Here is a 22,794-nt window from a genome sequence, read left to right as displayed (position 1 = left end):
CAGAAGATCACGCGAATTCCCTTGATGTTTCCCTTGGAGAAATTCTAGGATTACCGAAAGCAATCAGTTTAATACATTACACTAACTACAAAACGGCGTTAGATTTCTTCAGGCGCATGATGCTCAGTTTGCCTACTCACGCCTAGAGAGCGCAGCAACGAAATTACAGATATTCTTTTTGGAAAACCGTTTAGTTTCCCTAGTGGTATAAAGATGGCACCATGTCCGAACGTTCTTGATGAAATGGTGATACCAAGTCTGATTCCGTTGCTAAAAATTAAATTTACGGGTGACGGGGACCGTATTACTGAAAGAAACTGTTATGGTTCTCATAGCACTGCTTTTCTTGATTAGCCGTAGAGTAAACGCCACAAGACACACGACCCTATCCAGACATGCACCCAAGTGCAAAAGTTCATTAAACATTTGGGTGCCCTAATTTCAACGATATTCGGCTCCTTAGTGCACATACAATAGAGCATTCATACTCTGGATTCAAAATTCGAATCGGACGATCTCGATTTTTTGAGTCAAACATGTTCGTGGTGTATACATTTTTTGGACCAAAAAATCGAAGTTTTGCTAATAGAGTTTTGACCGCAGTCCATCAACGTTCTATTGCACGTGTAAAGCGGAGCCCAATATGTTTGAATTTGGAGCGATTGATCAACATAATTTTTTATGTGTGTGTAAAATTGTCATTTGCTCCACTGTTGACAACCAAATTTTCGCAGAAATCGTGAAAACTTTTATTCAGGATTGGAAATATTTTAAGTTTTTTCTCCTTCTCGTTCTGATAGTCTGGATTGGCAAAATCTTTATTTTTTTTTGTACCTCATTACCCCGTTTCCTTGGAAATAATTAAAAAAATCACATATATTAAGTTGTTTGCGACTACTAGAAATGCAGATAAAGTTAATCCTCTGCTAATACGAGGTAGGTCGAACGTGAAGCTCCTGAGCCATGGAAATCTCATAGTAGGTCGAAATAGTTTTACGGCACGGATCTATTGGAAAGATATGTTTTTTTAACTGTCGTAGTTTTTGAAGGCAAAAAAACGCTTTTTTGCAAAGCCGACCTTGTGGTGTTGTTTCTACCAGTTTGATTAATTTTTTGTATTGTTCACTCCATTTCTTTATATCGCCACTACCCGCGCACCACATTCCTGCTCTTCCATGCAACCGCAGGAAACCTGAAACAGCAGGAAGCGCAACTTCAGTATTCCGCGCGCTTCTCAATCGAATTGTTTGAGAGTTGAGCGGTTTTCGGCGGGAAACACGTGTTCCTGAAGCCTTTCGCAATAACCGAAGCTGATTATTGGCATCAACATTTTTCTACAAAGGGACTGAAGCAAGTCCATATTGCCCGAAACTTATTTTTCATACATCGAGGTAAGCGAAAAAAAAATTTTTTGGCTGCTGGAGAGTTTTTTTCTAGGTAAATATTTGAGCGTGCTATCGAATATCTTTCAAGGTGAAGGAGGTATTCCCTTTCTCGTTGATGGGAAAATAGTCCTTCAAGACGCTGAGTCTATATTTGTTTTGTTATTTTAGTATTGAGGAATAAAGTTTTCTCAACAATTTATAAGGTATGCGTTTACAGAAGAAACGAAAACCGGGACTCTCGTGATTGAATTTGTTACTCTAAATACTTTATATATAGCATCGAAAACAATAAGAAGGCTTGGAAGTTACAATTTTTTAATACTGCCGTATGAAGCAGATCTGCTTCGTCGAATACCATTTAATAGCCCCTCAGGTTCCCATAAGATTATTTGTGATTAACAAATGACGATAAATTTGAAAATTAGTGACAACCCTACAAGGTGTCACAAAAAAGCGGGGCGTCATTAATTGTAGCTCTTTTTTAATGGAACTAGCTGAATTTTTTTTTCACGTGATAGAAACTGCTCTTGGTCCTGTGTTAATTTCTGGTTTTTTTGAACCCTAAGATGCAATGACCCCAACTCAGGACGTTTTAATAGAAATTTTACGCATCTGCAGCGTCTCATAAAAAATTAACATTGCCGTTAGCTTAAGTTACGTTTTAATAATATAGGGTGGATTCCTGTATAAAATCCCCTTAAAAGGCACTAATACTCATTTAGCCAAAAATACACAATAACAACTTTAATTATTACCTTTCCAACTTTAATTTTCTTAATTTTAGTATAAAGTAAAGTCACATTTATATTGAATTTTAATGAATTTTTTTTACCCAACACATTTTTGACCCAATTTTTTCAATTAACTTTTCAATTGTAATAATAAAGAATAAATTTACCTCTTGCACAGCAGCTAAAGGCAATAAAGGACCGTTGTCATCTTGCTCCTATTCAAAATATTTAATTAAAGTAGCAACGAGTTGTTTACGCCCACTATTTAAGTCCTAGGTACCACATTTGTTCTTAAAAGAATAGGTTCTAATGCAAAACAATAAGAAAACTCAAAAAAGACCGAAAAATAAGAAATTCACAAAAAGCTAATTTGCGTACAAAATTTTAAAAATTTAATATTCAAAATTCCTGAAAATGTGTATCATCAGGTTGGATCGAAAACTGGATAACTAAGCGAGAAAATCACATTGCAACAAACAAAGATAAAATAATATTTGTTGGTTGGCAACAATAAAATCTCACTTATGACGTCAGTGTGCTTTTGTAATAGTTGGACTTTACATATGTATAGAACTAAGTTTTTTTGTTACAAAAACTGAAAAACCAAATGGTTGATAATCCTGAAAACAATTTAGTTGCTAATAAAGATTCTTAAATAAATATAAAATTTTCATAGTGGCTATAAGATTGCTGAGTCACGCCACATTGACTCTCCTCAACTTCTGCAACAGTGTCTGTGCATCTGAGTAATATACTTAACTTGAAATCGTCTGTTTTTCCATATTCTCAGGAAATTACGATCTCGCAATTTTCCAATTTTTCCATGTTCAAACTTTTAAATTTTACATGCCATGACATGTGCGCAAATTGAATTTACCGACTCCGCAACTTATCAAATATTATCTGTAAGTCCACTTAGTGTCTTTATCTGGGAAAACTTTCTTTTTATGTATTCTCAGAAGTTTGCAAAAATACAAATTCCGATTGCAGCCTCAAAGTTTGTAGACGGCAAGTGATAATTGATTTGTCCTAGCAGATTTTAGCAGGCCTGTAGCTTTCGAAGCACTACTTCCCTTCAAACTAATTTTTTTATCCAAAAAACCATATTTTTTTCTACACTATCAGGATTTTTTAACACCGTAAATTTAAAATTTTACGACCGTCAAATTTTTAAGTAGAAGTGGGAAAATATTCGCAGCTAACTTTAGCATGCCTGCAACTTTTGAGGCACTAACTGTTTGTCTAAGTAGCATCTTTTATGAGAAACGCGTACTTTTATCCTACGAAATAGGCGATCCTTCGATAGGCATCATTACTCTTCTATAGTTTAATTTTTATATACATTTTTTTCATATTGAAGTCTCAAATTTTTCAAAATATATTTAATAAAAGTATGAGAAAATAAATATGGGATATTGCTCTTGGAAAAAATAGAATATTCATTATTCATTTTACAACATTTTCAATTCGCAGACTTAAAGTAGGACTAGTATATTACCATACTATTTTATTGCTATTCAATAGCGAGAAATGCTTGCTATTGGTTCATTATGTATTATGTTTTCTAACAATAGAAGTAACAATAGAAAAATAGCAGGCGTGCACATTTGAACTTAATGGAAAGTTTACGTTTCGCCAGTAAATCATGGAGGCTTCCAAATTTGTTATACAAAAATCTTCGCATTTTCGTTGTTTTCTGTCAGAAATAATACAGATATGGACGATTACAGAGCGATAAAGCAAATAATGAAGACGGTTACGCATATAAAAGTACGTTTCAAATATAGTGATATGGGAATGTGTAAGTAGCTAGTTTTATAAAATAGTGATTATACGAGGTTTTTCCGGAAAGTTCTGCTAAAACTGATACAAAAAATGTATTTTACATTCAATCAGGTAATTCAATTTTGCCCCCTTTAAAATAATCCTCGTGAGACACAATAAACTTGTGCTATCTTCGTTTTCACAGCTGGAAAGCTTTTATCTCCAGAACAAAAAGCGTGTAGGGTGGCATGCTGTGAAGCCTGGATAGAAGCTGAAGAGGGTGGTGAATTTCTCGATAGGGTAATTACCGGAGGTGAGTCTTGGTTTTACGAATTTGATGTGGAACCCAAATCCCAAAGCAAGGAAGGGAAACAAGCTCCGGAGCCAAGAATGAAAAAGTCAAGGGAATCGAGGTCGAATGTCAAAACAATATTGATGGTTTTTTTTTCGATTCTCAGGGAATCATCCACCGAGAATTCGTCTCTCCGGGCCAGTCGGTTAATGGAAACTTCTATATTGATGTCCTCAGACGCCTCAAAGGTCGCGTGCCTCGGGTTCGACCGAATTTGGCCCAAGGGAGGTGGCGGATTCTCCATCATGACATTGCCCCTGCAAACACTTCCTTAGTTGTGTTTGAGTTTTTAACCTCAAATTCTATTACCACGACGGAACACCCCTCTTATTCACCGGCTTTGACACCGTGTAACTTTTTTCAATTTCTTAAATACAAAATGGTGCTTCGGGGGCGGCATTTGGGGAATGTGAAGGCCATCGAAGCGGATACGACAAGGAAACTGAAAAGCTGTAAAGCAGAGAACTTCTAAAAAGCTTTCCAGCAGTGGAAACCAAGGTGGCGCATGTGTATTGTGTCTCAGGGGGTTATTTGGAAGGGACAAAATCGAATTACCTGATTAAACGTAAAATAAATTATTTATTTCACTTTTATGCGAAATTTCCGGACAAACCTCGTATAAGGTATTCTAGGGAATTCTTCCAAAGACTCTAATACGATAAAAGGGCTCCTAGTAATTATATGTATACGGTGTGACTCCTTTGTTTTGGGGTCAGTCTGTAGAAAACTTATTGATTGTGCGATTAAGCCTGGATTTTTTTTTTAATTATAGAGTTTGATAAACTACACATTATTAGCAAAAATGGTCTGATTGATATAAAATTAAAGGCCAACTATGACAGTTTCTAGGAGCAAAATTATAATAAATGATATTAGCGATTTTTTTAGAAAAAATCCGTGCACGCCACTGTATTGACCACCTCTCAAAACGGACGTGCACAAAATTTTAATGAAACATTTTGAGAAATAACGATTTTGTAAAAGAATCAAAATTGCACCCTCGGTATATGTTTATTTTCAAAAATTCATGGTCGGCTATGAAGAACAAGTGAAGTGTTTAACTGTCAAATAAACGCAACAAACATCAACATCGACATCAGAACTTATTTGTGCTTAACACAAATTAGATTATTAATTGTGATAATTATGGAAAATTTAAGTGTAAGAGAGAAGAAACAGAAATTGTTCGTCTTGTTGGCGACAACGCGCGCTCGGCAGCAGAAGCTGCGACAGAATTCAACAATAGACATCCAGATAGAGCAGTAAGCCGAAGTAACGAGACAAAATGGACGTCGTGGACTTTTTCTAAATAACAACCAAATTTTGCAGTATTTTTACGACAATCACCGATATAGTATAGGAATGCCTAGTTCGGACCTCAATATATCCAGAGAAAGTACAAGAAGACGTAAGTAAGCACCCAGTGTGCATTTTTAATTCTTCTACAAAGTCGTTGTTACTCCACATTTTTCATAAATATTTTGTATAAGCCCGTTTTGAGGGGCGGTCAATCCAGTGAAGTGCACATATTTTTCCTGAAAATAATCGTTAAAATGATTTATTAAAATTTTGCTCCTAGAAATTGTCACAGTAGACCTTGAATTTTATATCAATCAGGCCATTTTTGATAAAACCGAGCAGTTTATCAAACTCTATAATTCATTAAAAAAAAATCCGGGCTAAATCGCACAATCAACAAATTTTTTACAGGCTGGCCCCAAAACAAATGGGTCACACTGTATATTTAAAACAGCTTTGACTCAATGTGTATTCGCTAACATTAAATTTGCCGAATCTAACTCTGACTACCGCACGATTTCAACTTGGTAAACTTGGCATTGCTCCATTAACACTAGTTAAGCTTTGCCCTGTATAAAAAAGTATTTTTTATATAATTTTCAAGCCCTCTATAGTGAGTATGAAGCAAAAACTCACGTATATATGCAGGTAAATTTAACTAAATTGGCATGATTTCACCTGAGAAATTTGCAGTATTCGATTCTCTATGTTTTTATAGAACTCGTAAACTGACAATAAGTAAATACTCGCAGACCGAGATAAATTTCTTTTAGCAAGTGATTAAGGTGGTTCGAAGGTATTTTAATGTTAGTTACTAACTTATTAGCAATTGACCATGAAATTATACATAAAACATTGTATATACATACATATGTAGTAAGAATCGCAATGTACCTTTTTTTGGTCGACTCGTTCGTGCATGGACTCCTTCGCACATAAACTAAGTATCCCCATAAAATGTTAACTTACTTATTATACAGGGTATTATTTAAGTACGTGGACAACTGTCAGGCGGTGATTCTTTGGGTGATTCTAAGACGTACAGTTTATACAAAAATAGGGTCAGTAATGCTTTGTTTTCAAGATACAGCTTGTAAAACTTTTCATTAGAATTACTTTTTTGCAAAAATCTTAATCATACTTAAGCCGATTTTGTTGAAATTCGACAGCGCTATTTAGGGTTATTTTTGTTATTTAGGTGCCGCTGAGTTTTTTAAAATGTTCATATTTTTTACGCATTAAGCACAGCCGTGGCCACCCAGTGCACCGGATTTAAATCCCTTAGATTTTGTCCTTTTAAGAGTTGTAAAGTCCTTCGTTTATGGAACTTCGATTAACACTGGAGAAGAATGAATACAACGGATGCAAGATTCATATAATGAGATAAGAATGTTTCAACGTGTTCGGCAATCGATATTAAGACGAGCTAATGCTTGCATTAAAGTTTAAGGGCATATTCAGTAATTATTGGAAACTTTGCGATACTTATTGTTAAACGTTTTTTTACACAGAAAATTGTATATCATTTGTTAAAGTACTATGTTAATAAAGGGTTTGTCTTGTTTGATTTTTTTTTAATTTCCTGCGCTCAAAGATTGCTTTATGCTACATTAAAAACTGTCTACTAAGATTCAACGTATTAGTTTGCGTATCCTTATAATTTAGGAGTTTTTTTTTAAATATGTAATGATTTTTAAAAAAGTTATTCACACAGTATCTTCAAAACCTGGCATTACCGAACTTATGTTCATATAAACTTTTCGTCTTAGAATCGCTCAAAAAATCCCCTCTGGAAGTTTGTTGACGTGCTTAAATAGCACCCTGTATAAATAACTATAACCTAACCCTTCCAATATTTACTTGTTGCACAGCTCAGAACTAAATGAATGTTGCTTATGAGAGTCCATGCCAGGTCCATAAACGCGAGATTCTATGGCATCTTGACGTAGTGTATCAAAAATACCACGTTCTCAATTCGCGTCCAGGCACAATGAATATAAGATTGATGTTCGCCTATAAAAATTTACTATGTTATTTATTATTTTAATTGGCCGTAAAATTTCTAGCTCGAGAGTGAATTAACAACCTCTTTTATATCTCATATTTCATTCCTATTACCATTCCAATGTTGCTTTTATTTGCTCCGCAAGAAAAGAGAAAAGAGTATTCAATTGTTGGATTGCGCATTGATAAAATACCTCCTAATAACATGAGGGTTTATGGATGATGAATGAAGTTCTCACCAATTTCCTCTGATAGTTTACTGGGTATATGTATCCCTCGCGCATGTGCTTTATTTCTGTACGTTCAAGCACGTGTTTGTTAGTAATGTTTTTCTCATCCGCATTTTGTGGATTTTGTTTAATTTCCGCCCTTCTATGCCACAAAATATTAAGAATTTATGAGGTTTATATTATTTAATAATTAAAAAATGTGTTTGGCTAGAGCACCACTCCACATTGTTTTTGCCCCCCCCTTTCGGCCAACTCTTTAGTTCAGGGAACTTTTCATATTTTGTGAATTAACGGAAAAATTTGCTGCAATATAGAGTGAGTCATGCTCACATTTTGAGTGTCTACGGACTGATTCCACGAGTTAAAATATTTTATAGGTTCCCGTAAATGAAAAAAAAAATTCTGTTAGACCTACGGCTCTTTAACGCTCACTTATGCTATATCACTTACGCTTTATCACGTACTTTAAACCGGGCCATCATTAACAACAACCATTTGCGGTACATTTTGTGCTGTTGCAGCGTGAGCTATTATTTAATCATAATTATTCAGGTAGAAATTCTAACCGGGGGCGTGCAATCCAGGAACATACTATGATAAATAGGACCCAATTATCATTGATTTTTCAACCAAAGCACAAATGACTTTTTTTGCGTTTTTACTCAGGGAAACAATCTTTACCAATATCGAACCTAACTGTGGCTAATTCAATATAAGAAAAAAATTAATAAAATTGGACACAAAATGTTAAAAAATCCAGATAAAAACCGATAAACTATTGCCTGCATCGATTGTTCTGCTATTGAGTACCTGGTTTTACTTAAACATCTGTTTGATGGTTTTGACCTAAACCTTGAAGCATCTCTTCTCTACACTTTGCGTGGGGCATCATATCCGAAACATTACCTGTTACTCGATTTCTTATTAATGATAACGATGCTGAAGACATCTGTGGCCTATTTCATTGTTACTAAAATGATTCAATCTGGCTTTTGTAAAATTATGTTGTAAGCAACATGCATATAATAAAAAGCCCTTAGGGCTGTGCAGAACGTAAGACCTTAGACAAACATTATCTCAAAGGGGGCGCAGATATATTAAATTCCGTTTCAGTCCCGCCTTTGCTCCTTTACTCCGATAAATTCTCTGTAGTCATTTGAAGATTGGTGAATAGAGGCATTAGGCACTTCGTCTCTTGCATATGATACATTAGTAATATGATACATTTTGCGGTTGGAAACTCTCATATAAATTTCACTGCCAAGCTCTGCATGCGTCACCATTTTAGCAAGGATTGCATCGGAGCAATGAATTCTCATCTTAGACATTTTTAATCTTATCGTACACGTTTTTATCTTCCTCGGGGAATTGTTACCTCCCTAGCAGGTAAAATGTTTACCTGTGTGAGATGTAGGCTGAAATAAGATAAATTGACTTAATAATACGGCAGCCCCCTAATTCTCTAGGATTACAACTACCTGGAGAAATGTTAATTTATAGTCAGTAAGTAAATAAATAAACAACGCTACAATTACATCTCTTTGATGTTTACGATCAATGAGCCATGAGTTTATGAAGTTCTCACCGTTTACTACACGTTTGCTACCTACGCTCCTGCGTTTTGTCAATACCAAAGGCCACCAGTAATCGGACATGAGTTCACCCTGCCGATTTTATTATCCAATTAAGCAATTAAAAGAGGACATGATTCATATTAATGCCTCATTATAGTGGTTTGCTAATTCAATTCCCATTCTGACCAATATTTACCAAAATTCCCGATACTCATTTCATTATGCAAATATATCTCTGCTACAAGAGTCTATTAAATTTTGTTGGTAGTTTTGTGTTTCAATTTTGATCCTAATGATCATAAACCAAAACAAATTGGATAGTTTCACAATTAAAAAATGCGTCTGGGATCCCATGAGGGACCGAAAATTCCCGAACAATGTCTGTAGAATTTGACTTTGTGAAAATGAGGTGGTACTAGGCAAATGCCTATGCGGCACATGTACTCAGTCAACATTAATTAAATTTCTTTATTTCACATAACTTAATTTTTTTTTTCATTGAAGAACTAATACAATACAAACAGCGTTGCTCCATAATCGCTCATAGAAAATTATGAAGAAGAATGATACATTTCATTTGTTAAGGGCATGGTCCGAATAGGAGACACTTATCCATAATGTCAGGCGCTCCTATTTAAGATAACATATAAAATAAGATTAAAGTGAGATTACATTTAGATTACCACATGATGTTTCTACATAATTCATAGTGATGGGGAGTTTATTTTTAAAATTCATCTTTATAACCCTCCATCCTGTAGAACTCGGCAATCTACTGCGTTTCATTGTCTTTGAAACGTAAAAATGTGTTCAAAAAAATTCAATACTTAATTGTGGAGCTTTAGAAAACAGGGTCGCCCCATGAGGGTATTGCAGAAAGAAAGTCAAAAATTAGAGAATAAAATTGATTCCTAACTTTATATCTTTCTAAATCGCGTTTTTAGGTTTTTCAAACTTTCAAAGCTGATGATTTTTCATAACACTAAACATTCTAAAGTTGTGTTCACACAATAGAACAAATAACGAAATGCAATTCGGGTTGAAATTATCTACGTAAACATAAATACCAAAACTCAATCCACCTCCTCCACCAATATAAGGCGTGTCTCTTAGAACTGGATCACTCGTATTAATTTGTTTGTTTTCCAATCAAATGCAAATGATAACTTCCGACTATGTATTTGGCTTATGATGCATTAAATTAACCACTGTTTTTGTAAGCATTTTCTGTTTAAATGAAAATTACACCAATACTGGAATTTTAAATGGAGCACTCTCTATATTGTTCATTTTACCAGGTAGCTTCAGATTTTACTAATATATTTTTAGAACTGCACCATGCCGGTGTTATTCCGGTGCGTTTGGAGGATCATTTTTGTTAACAGGTTAACTCGCTGTTAACTGCCCAACTCTTTGTTAATGGGCCTTTTCATCAACCAGTTATATGTATGCCCCATTTTTTTATAAATGGATGCTAAAAGGTGATCATTTTGTTCTTGAGTTATAAGAAGTGTTATTTGGAATCACCAACAACATTTAAATAATAAATTTGCAAAATGCTTTAGCAGTTATATGGATTAGAAATATTGTTGTGAATTCTGGAGTTGCTTGAGTTCAGAGCACAAGATTCCAACATAAACATAATTTATTATTCCAATAAATAAACATAGCTACTGTGGTCCAAATAATGGGCCACTAATAAATCACTATTTCACTACTAAACACTTTAATATCGCTTATTACGATCCCTCTGTTTTTACGGCCGTACTAGTCGTAAATTTACTCACCCTTAATAACGGTTTCTTTCTATAGCTAAAGATAGTAGGACTAAAAGGTTTCCTTATTTTGTTATTAACATGAAAACATAAATGCAAACATAAAAAGTAGCAACAAATCACTCGACGATGCGTCTAGAATAAACTCTCTTTTTCAATGAACACTTGCGGTACCACCTACCACTCACCATAGTATAAATAGAAGATACTCTGTATTTTTTAAACCTTCTGCAACCAACCACTCTACTTTCCTCCTTTATATAAATACTTGTTCTTCAATCCAATCAGGCTTTTATATTGTTTAGAAGTAAACAGTTCTTTGTCTGGCAAGTAATCAAGCATTTAAATGAAAACTCGAACGATTTCCTCCTCCGGGCGATGTGCTGTTCTTTCTGCAAACGATATTTTTAATTTAGATTATATAAATTTCCAGCCATCGAACAATAAGAAAATCATTCTAAAACCACTGAGAGCGAAAAAAGAATAATTGCGAAATTTTTTTGGCACGTGCAGCAAAGAAGCTTTACCGTACGCTGAGATTTAAGGGCTCCTGCAGACGTAATTCGTCTTTTTTACACCCTTTATCTCATCAACGCACCATTTACGAATGTAAGTTTATAGACACTTTATGCTGTATTTTGATCCTAGGAATCACTCACCGATGTTTTTATTTTGCCCTTGCATATATACAGATAAGACTTTTACTTTAACTGGTTTTAGAAGCTCGTAAAGATGTAATCTGTAACAATGATATTAAAGCAACTACTCCAACCGACAATGGCTTTTTTGGACGACAATCATTGAAGTTGTTTACCTATAGTTCATACTGCTGTGCATTGTGCTTGTTTCGATGCAGCAGTGTTAAGGAACTTGAAGATGTGCTTTAATCTTGCATGTCTGTGGTAAAATTAAATAAACTTATTGTTACCCGGTGAATAGTCTGTCGAAAGATTTACGGTCGTTTAATGATTATTTTTATGGCCTTTAAAAACAATTTCGAATTATGAAACTCGAACGAAGGTCCGGTTATCGCCATCATTGCATCAATTAGATGAATTGTAACATAGGAGCGTATTTTTCTGGTGATGAATAAAACGATTGTTGCATTCTATTTAATTACTACATGAGCAATTAATTAACTTCCGTCTGCATAATGGCCGCCAGAGTATCTAGTAGGCCTCAAGTTTAAAGTTTTAGTGGCAGGCCTTGAATTTGAAGGTTTCCATGTAAGTTCAACGGTGAAGAAAAGTATTAGAAAATTAAGAAAAGTTTATTTAATATTGGCGATTTGGCGTTAACAGGTGTACAGCCATGGCCTGACATAAAAGAAATAATACAGAATATAATACGAAAAATATACAGAAAATTCTTACTATACTTGTGCAAAGGACGGACGTTTAGGCTTGGGCAAAGTATAATATCGTACTGGCATGTAATGTAGGCTCTTATTCCCTCAGAAACTGGCCCTACTTGCTTCGCTAATGACTCAAACTTCGCCATCGGGGATGACGACCTACATTATATGCTAGTCCAATAGTATTCCATTTTGAACTAGTAGATACTTCACAGAATCAATCGAATAATTCATTCTCTCAATTGTTTTTTAACTTTAACGACTGAAGTTTTCCGGTGAAAATTACATTTAAAGCCACAAACCCTACTGTAGTGAAACCATACAGAACCTGGGCCTGGAGTTGATATAGCTACTCTGGGAACAATATTTTTAGCTAATTCTACGGGCTTATCCAGCTCCGCATGGGTAACTCTGGGATGTTATCTGAAAGTTAACTTGCGCCGGACGATAATGGCTTCGAATCTCTCATTGTTTTTGGCCTCATTGGATCTCCCAAAACATATAGCCCCTTTTTTTGGGTTTAGGATTTGTTCTTCGATTTAGTTTTCTTAAGGACTCTCATTTAAATAAGCAACGAAATCGTGATGAACTTCGTTAAAAAGCAGGACTTCTATGTCCCTAACATGCATTCCATTCGAAAATAATACCGGGGAAAGTAATTCACTATCTCATTTCCCTGTGGTGTGGCGCGCCTCTTTTAATTATTAGTTATTCCCCTGGGGTTTCCAGACAAATTCTAATAAAGGTTTTTCTCGTTTACTGGAGATACAAGACCATAAAAATTTAATAAGTTTCCACGTTATATCAGGCAGATTGTTATAACAATTTATTAACGCTGAGGTTTATTGTTGTTTATAATATTCGCAATAACTTGCGCGCTCTTTTGCAATAAAAAAAAACTTTTCTCCGCTTAAATTCGCCTAGCAAAACACTCGGTTAAGGCTTAAAAAACACAAACCTACCTAATGCTCTTTGAATACCTACAGATATCCTTAATGCTATTAAAGCTAACAGGATCTAAAATGATTTCGGCTCTATGGCGAAGAACAAAAACTGATATTCCCCTTTTATGTACGACAAGCTAGGTTGATATCGGTGACAGTTTACCATAATCCAATTTACTATCAATTATAACCCATTGGGGCACAAGAGACTTCTGGAATATTGTGCTCACACACAAGTTGGAAGCCCTTATGACTCAAAGGATATATCTAGGATGGAGCCTTTCTAATAAGTTTAAGTAACCAATTCACTGATGAGAATTCGCAATTCTATTATGATCAGAAGAGATCGATAAGTGATCAGGGCTGTTATGGCTGTGAGTGCTTTTGTGATGACCATGTGCTCATGTTTGGAAACCTTCGCAAGAACTTCGGAATTTTCCTGTCATGGATAAAAACGATAATCCAGCTTTGCCCATTTTTGATAACCCCGCATTTTCTTAGCTTTCGAGATCATGAAAGTCAGAGATCCATATAATTTTTTTTGAATTACGCCTACTCTGGTTGTTTTTGAGATATTTAAAATTTAAACTTCCAGTCTAAGGTGGCCGTTTCTCATTGGCACCACGTGATCGTTAAAAATTTTATGAAAAAAAAACGATTCTATTTTTAAATCAAATGGAATATGTCCCCAGTTTTATTAACCAAATATTCCACTATTAACTACTCAGTAAATACCACAGTTTCAATATTTAGCTAATAAAATCGGTGATTGGGCTTATTTTAAAAATCATTGTGTTTACGAAACGAAATGAGTCAATGGTAAATTTTAATTTGCTGTAATAATAAATATGGCTCTGCCAGATGACCTAATGTGTAACATTTGTTAGGAATAAAGGCGAGACATCATTTCATGCATATTATAGCTTAGAACCGTTAACCTCTAATCAAGCAGGATTTTTTTACTGAATTTAGAAAAAAAAAACGTTATTTCTACTTCCTCTGAAAAGTGCTGCTGAACTGTTCCCTCTCACGACTGAATAAAAATAAGGGCATGGAAAACAGTAGGAAATGCGCCTTTATCAAGAATCTATGGAAATATGGAAGGTCGACATGCAAGATCACACTTTGCGAATGTTTCCCAATGAAAATACGTGTATGCTTATGCCACAACTGATAAGTATTTCTTGTTTTTTTTTACTGTATACGCGCGTGTATTTTAGATTATGTCAAAGTTCATTATTCAGGGAATATTTCACATTTTAATAAGTAAGTTTCTTAAAACTCATGCAGTGAAAAAGGTTTATTACAGTTAAACATGCCAACACCAGTTGGAACAAGCTTATTAATGGCCACTTATCTAGAGATAGTATGTTGAATTTTATGACGAACATAAGTGATTTGATGAGAAATTCGATACAAAAATATATATTACACAATGAGAATTTAGTGCGATCGAAGATCACAATGCAAATGGAGCGAGATGTAAATGCGATTAAAAGCATATCTGAAAAGTATATGCAAATGTTCCCAAACATTTGCTCTATTTAAAAAATCCCGTTTCAGGAAATTAGTAATTCTTCGAGGCTTTTATGGTATATTGGTTATATTAAAAAAATTTTAAACCTTTTTAAATGTTCAGTAATGTTCCCACTTGATTAAGCTTCCGTTTTACTATTAGGGAAATTTTCGTTCGGGAAAGTCAAAAACAAAGTGTTACACGAAAATAAATAGAGATTCCATAAAAACATTAGAAAGAAAAACTCGAAAATGGGAACGGAAATGTAAATGGCTAAATTTCTATGCGGAAATAAAAAATAATTTTGAGTTGTCTGTTGTCTTTCTGGAAACCGCACATTTCGATGTAAAACGTAATAAACTTATAACTCGTTCTCATCAAAAAGGTCATTTGGTTAATAAATTTATACTTATTTTGTAATTGTGGGCGTGTTGACTTTTTTTCCAAACATTTGCACCAAGCTAAGCATCTGATATATCATCAAAATCTGAAAAAAGCTGAATTCATAAATGTGAAAATTCAAGTTGGCATCCATATAAAAAAACAAAGTCGATGATGGTTGTCGGAAATCGAAACGTCGGATTTAAAGTATGTGTGTCAATCAGTAAAGTATGGTTATTTTTAATTTTAGAAGAAACATGTATTATAAAAAGTTGTCAAAATTAAAAGATGAGCCCAAAAATGAACTTTCAAGTTTTTAATCCACAAAACACTTTTTTCGGAATTTTTAAAAATTTACCCCATATAGAAAATGAAACAAATACGTTTAATATGCCTATTTTGTTTCAGAGAGGATTAAAAAATACAAATGATATTATATGTATAGTGAAGTATTTTTTGTTAGTTTTAGAGGACTCATGCACTAAACGTATATTTCACACGTATTTGCTATACGAAGTAAATCATAAAAATCCGAAGAAGTATTTTATGGAATAGAAACTTAAAAATTCATTATAGAGCTTATCTTTTAATTTTAAACGACTTCGTGTAATGCATGTTTTCTCTAAAATTAAAAATAAAGGTACTTCACTCATGACCATTTTCATAATTTTCAAATCTCGTCCATATGAAATGAGATATACAAATTGATAAAACTGCATTTTGAGTTTGCACGAATGCACAAAGTTTTATCTAGAATAAAATTTTCTGATAAATTCAACTAAAAAAATTCCATATGGTGCCTACTTTCTGCCGGTCACAGTATATTTTCGCCGTTTCTTTTATTAAAATGTATTTCTGAAAGAAATGAAAACGGTAAGAATAAGTAAATCTCTCATGGAAAGTAAAATCCAATTTTCTTTAGAGTTACACTATTTGTGTTGACGTTTTTCTACGATCTGAATGAGAAAACGCAATTACTTGCTACTTATAACCTCTTAAAGTTTCCTAGTCACGGTATATTGGCCCGTCATTAACTATATCATTTTAAAAAAGCAACGGTATCTAATAATTGCATCCAGTCTAGCAATTAAACAATTGTGATAAAGGGTCGATTTGGTTTCCAGCTGAAGGTGAGACACTATCGAAGAAAATTAGGTCAGAAAGCTCTATAAATAAACTCCTAACCCTCATCGGTCTAATAGTAGGTAAATATCCGATTATTACCAAAATTACCTCATTAAAGGGGCTTGCTTGTGTGAAGCAAATTTCAGCTATAAATATACAAAATTATGTGACACAACATTAAAATGTCGATTAAATTCAAGAGGTTTTCCGAATTATCGCGATGAATGTTTACATGCAGAAAGCTCTTTAAATGTAATTTTTTGTTTGCTCTGCATTTCACCAATATTTTTGTCCAAAAAATGTGTAAATATTACTCTCACAAAGTCACAAAAAACCATATAGTCATGAGTTCTTTTCTCTGGAAATACACACTTTTTATATACATAGTTAACCATATACTTTAATAGATATTTATATTTCTAAGAATAGCATTTTCTTATATGTGTCCCTATGTCATTTTCGTAGTAGTACTCATACCAATCAGGTCTCTGGAGTAATCATTTAATAATTATTTACTTAATTCTGAGATAAATACTATTTTTTAATCATTTTCGCTCTCAATTAGCGAACTAATAAATTTCTCGTCACCTTTTTATGTGTATCTATATTTGACGTTAATAATTACTGAACTCCTTGGGGATATAGCATGAGGTAGAATATCCCCTGGCTGTTTGGGTAACTTAATATTAAAAAGCTTATATCAATTAAACTTTATGTGGGGCTAACCCCTACCAAGGTGTCGTCGAAATAAATTTGATCCACCTGTTTTCGTGTTTGGGAGAATATTCAGCGGGCGAGGGATGTCCATTATGAAGAAGTGTTAATGAACTTATTTGTATAAATGAATCAACATGTATGGGAGCATGGGGCAGAGAAAGTGAATGAAAGTCAACGAAAGTTTATAAAAAGTAAAATTGAGGGCAACTTCATATAAGTTCTTCCATTCTCCAGGAATGAAAAACACATATATTATGACACTTGTGGAAATAAACCTCATCGAAGTTTTAGTCCCGCTGGCAGGTCAGCAAATATATTTCAAAAGTTCATTTCCTCAGAAATATCAAAGTTATTTCACATTGAAAGTTTAACCGGTTTCTTTTGTGCTTGCAATACAGAGTAGCAACCGCACATGAGTGAGGGCATTGAAATTCCTAAAAACACAAAAAAAAAATTGAGAAAGTTACCACCATTGGGATCTAGAAAACCATAAGAGATAAGAAGTCGGTTATATTGGGGCAAACTTATGAATTTTGAGATCCAAGAAAAATCCCCTTTAAAAATTTGAAAATTGCTGCAGTTGCAGTAGAGAACTTTATATATTTTGAAATTATTTTAATTTTTTTGGGAGCTTATTTGGGGATTCCCCAAAAGTTCTTTATTATCACCGTTGCGGCGTTACGGAAATTCTTAAAGCTGTGCTTTTGAAATGGAAACTTATTTAAATTATCTTTCGATTTTGGCATCCTGTGTGTCTTTCATCCTGTAATCTGTAGCTTACTAAGATTCATTAAGATTGAACAATGTCTTCCTTAATTTTCTCAGCTCAAGACTGATAATGAAATTGGGGATTATGACTTTTAATATTTATATCCCTGAGTCTTAAGTTAATAGGGTTTTAATGTAGAAATTGCCTTGGTGATAAATCTTCAATCTAATTTTGTTGAGCAAAGTTTTCGCGAAGTATTGGAACCAGTGAGAAATGGAAAAATAATATAGAGATTTGGCATTATACAGGGTGTTTAAAAAGGAGGCGACAATATTCAAGGGAGTGATTTCTCAAGTCATTTTATGAAAAAAAGTTCCTATAAATATAAGTACGAAAGTGTATTGTTTTCAAGATACAGGGTGTTAATTTTTTTTTAAAGATTTAATAAAATAATTCAAATATCTTTTGCCCGACTTTTTGGAAATTTGGTAGCATTGTTTGTAGTAACAAGGAGCTGATTTGGCTCTAATTAAATTAAAATTATTAAGTTCAGTAGCGTCAGGAGGAATACCTTAAACGCATTTATTGACAAAATAATAAACCCCACTGACATTAATTAAATTTAAATATATTTTTTAGATGAAACAACTAAAAATACAACTTTTTTGTCTTTTGAGTTTTCGTCGTATGTTGCTTTATTTATGAGATAAATGATATATATCATTTTATTGCATATCCATTATCATATAAAAATATTTTAAAAAAATTCAAGAGTTTATTTGTCTATTTTCTAAGAATATTTTGTGTTTTGATGATTTTTAAAAGGTTTCTTTGTTGCAAAACTATTGTTTAAGATTAAATTATTTAACACTCTGTATCATGGAAATAATACGTGTCCGGACCTATCTTTATAGGATTTTTTTTTCATAAAATGACCTAAGAAATCACCTATTTAAATACTACAGCGATTTTTTTAAAAACCGTGTACATCTTGTTTAATTTCTAATTTTTTGTCAATTGAGTTACTAATTGAAGAAATTGGGCACAATGTAACCAAAATTTTTTATGACTTACCGTCTTATGAAACTGTTCGACAGTTTTAAAATGGCAAAAAAGGCGAATTTTTTATTAAACAAGTTCTGACTCTAGGTAAGAAATTATGAAAAAAACAAAGAAAAAAATTCTCGAGTTAAATGAGAACGGATCTTCTCCTTAAATGTGAGTCTGGATTTTAACATAGAATTTCAGTTCCATTCATTATTATATTACTGGAGAGATAAAAATCGTAAGCAATTAAAAAAATGTTGTTGATTTATAAGTTAAAAATTGCATAATAATGAAAATGGTAGTACTTTGCTGAGTTTACGTTAACACTCATCCTGTATAAACACAGATTTTAGATGAAATTACGAGATTGTAAATAGGCAAATGCAGTAAAATATGGATATATATTTTAGGGGTAATTATTCAATTCGAAAGAAATTGATTAAGCCTAAAATGCCGTAACAAAAATAGCATAGTAAGGGAAATATATTTCTTTTTTCAAACAATTTAGCTATTCATTTTTTCTTTTAGTTTTACACTTCGTCCAACCACAAATTAATACGTAGACCGTTACCATCATTAATTATCATTCAATTATAGTTTTCCAGAAAATTAAATAGTAAAAAATGTAAATTGATACCTTTCTTGATACATTTCTTGTTATGTTTAAGTTGAATTAATTTCATTTCAGATTATTGACACCCTAAAAATTGAAATCACAAAACTTAAAACCTAAATGAAACGCAAAGAACGTCCTGGCGTATGTGTACCCCTTCAGAAATCCAAATTGAATCATGAAGCAAACAATACATCAAATCAAATTAATTTCTTGCAGCTTCAGTGAAAAAAACAGAAAACACTTTGATAAATTAGAAGTGAGTTTCACTTTAATAATAAAGTCAATTTGAAGAAATTTTAGAATTATATAGCATCTTGATGCCATAATTCTGGATTGGGTGGCCCACTTGATATTAACTCCATTTCTACTTTTTACAGAAATAACTTAAACGAGTGATCAAATGATGACTTTTACCTGCACTAGGCCACATAATTCTAAAGCGAGGCGTGTTTTTCGCTCGCCTGCGACTCGGGCGCAAACTCTCCACTCATTAGGTAACACGCGTCTTACTATGCTTGTAAGATAAAGGCGGAAAAATTGAATCTACGCTTTAAACTCGGGGAAACCATTAGTAGCTGATCTGTCCTGTTCAGTCCATGAGGTAAGATTCTCTGCTCTAATTTTAATTGCGCCCTTAAAATAATTTCTGCAAAAATAATATCTTTGCCCTAACAATCTTACCTGTCGACTCGTGTGACTTGAGAATGTTGACTGATAAATACTTTCACAAGGCACTCAAATCCTCGAGGGCCTCATAACAATATAACTAGATTGCCACGTGTCTCGTTGCTTTAAACACGGTCCAATCAAATTGTTTGTCTGCCCAAAGGACATAAAAATCTAAGTCCAAAGCGACATTTCGTCGGACGAATTGAATAAACTCGATTTCGAAGTCTACGTGCACATCTAAATGATGATGTGCAAATTTCAATCGAAATTCGACAAGCATTTTCCCCATGGAAGACTATTAAGTGATTCATCTGGTTCTCAGTACTAGAGTTCAATATGTGTAATATTAGATTGGAAACTATCATGGATTTGCAATGCCCCGGGAAGCATCAAGGAAAGAAATAGTTTGGCAAATAAGGTTTGATTCACTACGAATGTAAATATAGGCAGCTGTGTTAGAGTTTATAGGGATTGTTATTAAGGGGATATCTGTTCTGGATTTAAACCGTCTCTAATTCATAATAGAGAATTAATGTTCCTGCTGATAATTAATCTTTCTGCATAGAATACACAACAGATTGTGCTGATTCAGGCTTTTATTGCCATGTGCATAATTGTTTAGATTTAGGTCTAAGAGAAATCTGGAAGTTAGTGTGAATTTGCAATTGTCTCGGGAACAGACGCATTTCAAACAAGAACCTGCGGAAATTCTAATATAACTGCGCCATGAAGGCCATATTGATTAATCTTATTCCTGGGCATCCAGTTTTATTAAAATCTAAACATTGAGTGCTGGAATATTTGCATGAATCCATGCATTTGCTTCTCCATCTAGTTCCAGCCATCTTCGGTCTCTTTCCGTTCCGTACAAGGACACTACGAATAATCGCTTGTCATAAATATGAATTTATTGTGCTCAATTCAAAGATGTCACAATTCGAGATGGCGCCCTGACAAAAATCCAAGTTCATGATGGTTGCTGAAATTCGAAACGTCGGATATCAAATACGACATCGCCACGATATTAAAAAGAAAACGTCGAGGTGACGAAGTGTCAATCATGGTAAATTACGTCGCCAAATATGTAGAGGAAAAAAAAAAGATTATTTTCCAAAATTTTAGAAAATCCACTCCATCAGACTTTTTTAATTGTCAAAACTCATAAACCTTTAATTCGATCTTCATATTTTAGTTATCTAGCGTTCTCCCCAAGTTATGCTCAATGGAGAGCCCCAGTTTTTCCATGACTTTGTACCTGCTAGGGATGAGGGTTTTTTTGAGCAGGATTTAGTAACGGCAAATTTTGCTTTTTCTGCTTACAACAGCCCTATCTGTGATTAATCTTAAGGGGGAGTGGGCAATCTTTTCTACAGGTACTACTTGAATTGGATTATGTACCAGAAGAATACCCAAAATTAACAAACTGGCCAGAACTTGTCTGCATTGGGGCCATGGACTGAGATGCATGGTTCGCGTAGGAGTTGTCTTGAATTAGTTTGACTATCTAAAATATCCTTATTGTCTTGGATTATTTGTATTTCTAAGAATATGCATGCAGTTGCTGGGATCGTAGGAAGGTCATCCTGAAGGTCTTGCAGTCAGGCTGAGTGGATGCAAGGCCAATGGCTAGTTGGAGCGAAAAACAGCATTACTACTGGCCGCAGAATGAACCGCCAGGGTAATTACCCCAGGGGGTCTCTGCAATAAGATCTAGAAGTGTGAACTGTCAAATTGATGATATGAATTTAGTTGCAGATTGCACAGAGGGTTGGGAAGAGTTTGCTTAAAGTCATACAACACTTGCTGGTCAACAACCTGAACACTTGCATCTATTTGCAAATTTAACATCAAGAACTCCAAACTCTTATGGTTACCGAGATTCTCACGGTTGAGCTTTAGAAGTCGCCTTGTGTCCAGAGCTGTCTATCCATGCGGCATTCACTTATATTCGTATTTATTTTGGTGATAGTAATTATCACCAAAACTGTTTTGTAATTTATATTCGTAACATTGTCGCATTTAAATTTAGCTGCAGAAGGAAAATAAACAATAACGTCCTAAATAAAACTTCCAAAGAATTCGTGGCATATTTTAAATCTAAATTGGTATTCTAACTGGAAGTTCGGAAAAGTTTAATAAAATACCCTTCTGTGGAGTTCACATTTACAAATCCAGAAAGACAAACAAGAATGAAACTCTTTTTCATAAAGCATGTCTTGGCCCATTTCCAAAAGAGTATTTAAAAATCAGGGGAAATGTTAAATAAATCAGTTTAATAAAGCAGGCACCTACTCCGAAGGAATATTCTCATATATAGTTTATTTTTTTATTCAACACGGAGAAAAAGAAAATGCACAATAATGTAATTGCTTCAAGGGCTAATCGTCCCTCTCGTGAAAAAAAAAAATTCGGGAATAAAATATAATTCGTTTAGGCACTAGGGCGTAAAATTGTTAATGGCAACCACATGTGGTTATTACTTTAGCTACGACACTTTAAATTTGGAGGAAAAACGCAGATAATTTAATTTTTTCCCTCATACAGTACTTTTCCAAATTTTTAAAAACTTTTTCTTGATCATATTCCTTAAGAATTATTTCAT

General features: G+C 33.9%; 1 protein-coding gene across 9 annotated transcripts in view; it reads left to right on the top strand.

The window, feature by feature from the left end:
* The first annotated feature begins 846 nt into the window (after positions 1-846).
* LOC136344180 (calcitonin gene-related peptide type 1 receptor-like) overlaps positions 847-22,794 on the top strand; it is a 107,554-nt gene continuing 85,606 nt past the window's right edge. For 3 of the 9 annotated variants that reach the window (XR_010732921.1, XM_066291387.1, XM_066291392.1), the window contains exon 1: positions 850-1,391. The gene's annotated coding sequence lies outside the window, so the exon portion shown is untranslated. Of the gene's footprint in view, positions 1,392-5,292; positions 5,641-6,078; positions 6,338-22,794 lie in introns of those variants that run through there. The other 6 variants (XM_066291389.1, XM_066291395.1, XM_066291394.1 and 3 more) reach the window with 6 other exon arrangements.

This window comes from Euwallacea fornicatus, chromosome 16, assembly GCF_040115645.1.
Source record: "Euwallacea fornicatus isolate EFF26 chromosome 16, ASM4011564v1, whole genome shotgun sequence".
Taxonomy (NCBI): Eukaryota; Metazoa; Arthropoda; class Insecta; order Coleoptera; family Curculionidae; genus Euwallacea; species Euwallacea fornicatus.
This window is presented reverse-complemented; position numbering and strand designations above follow the sequence as displayed.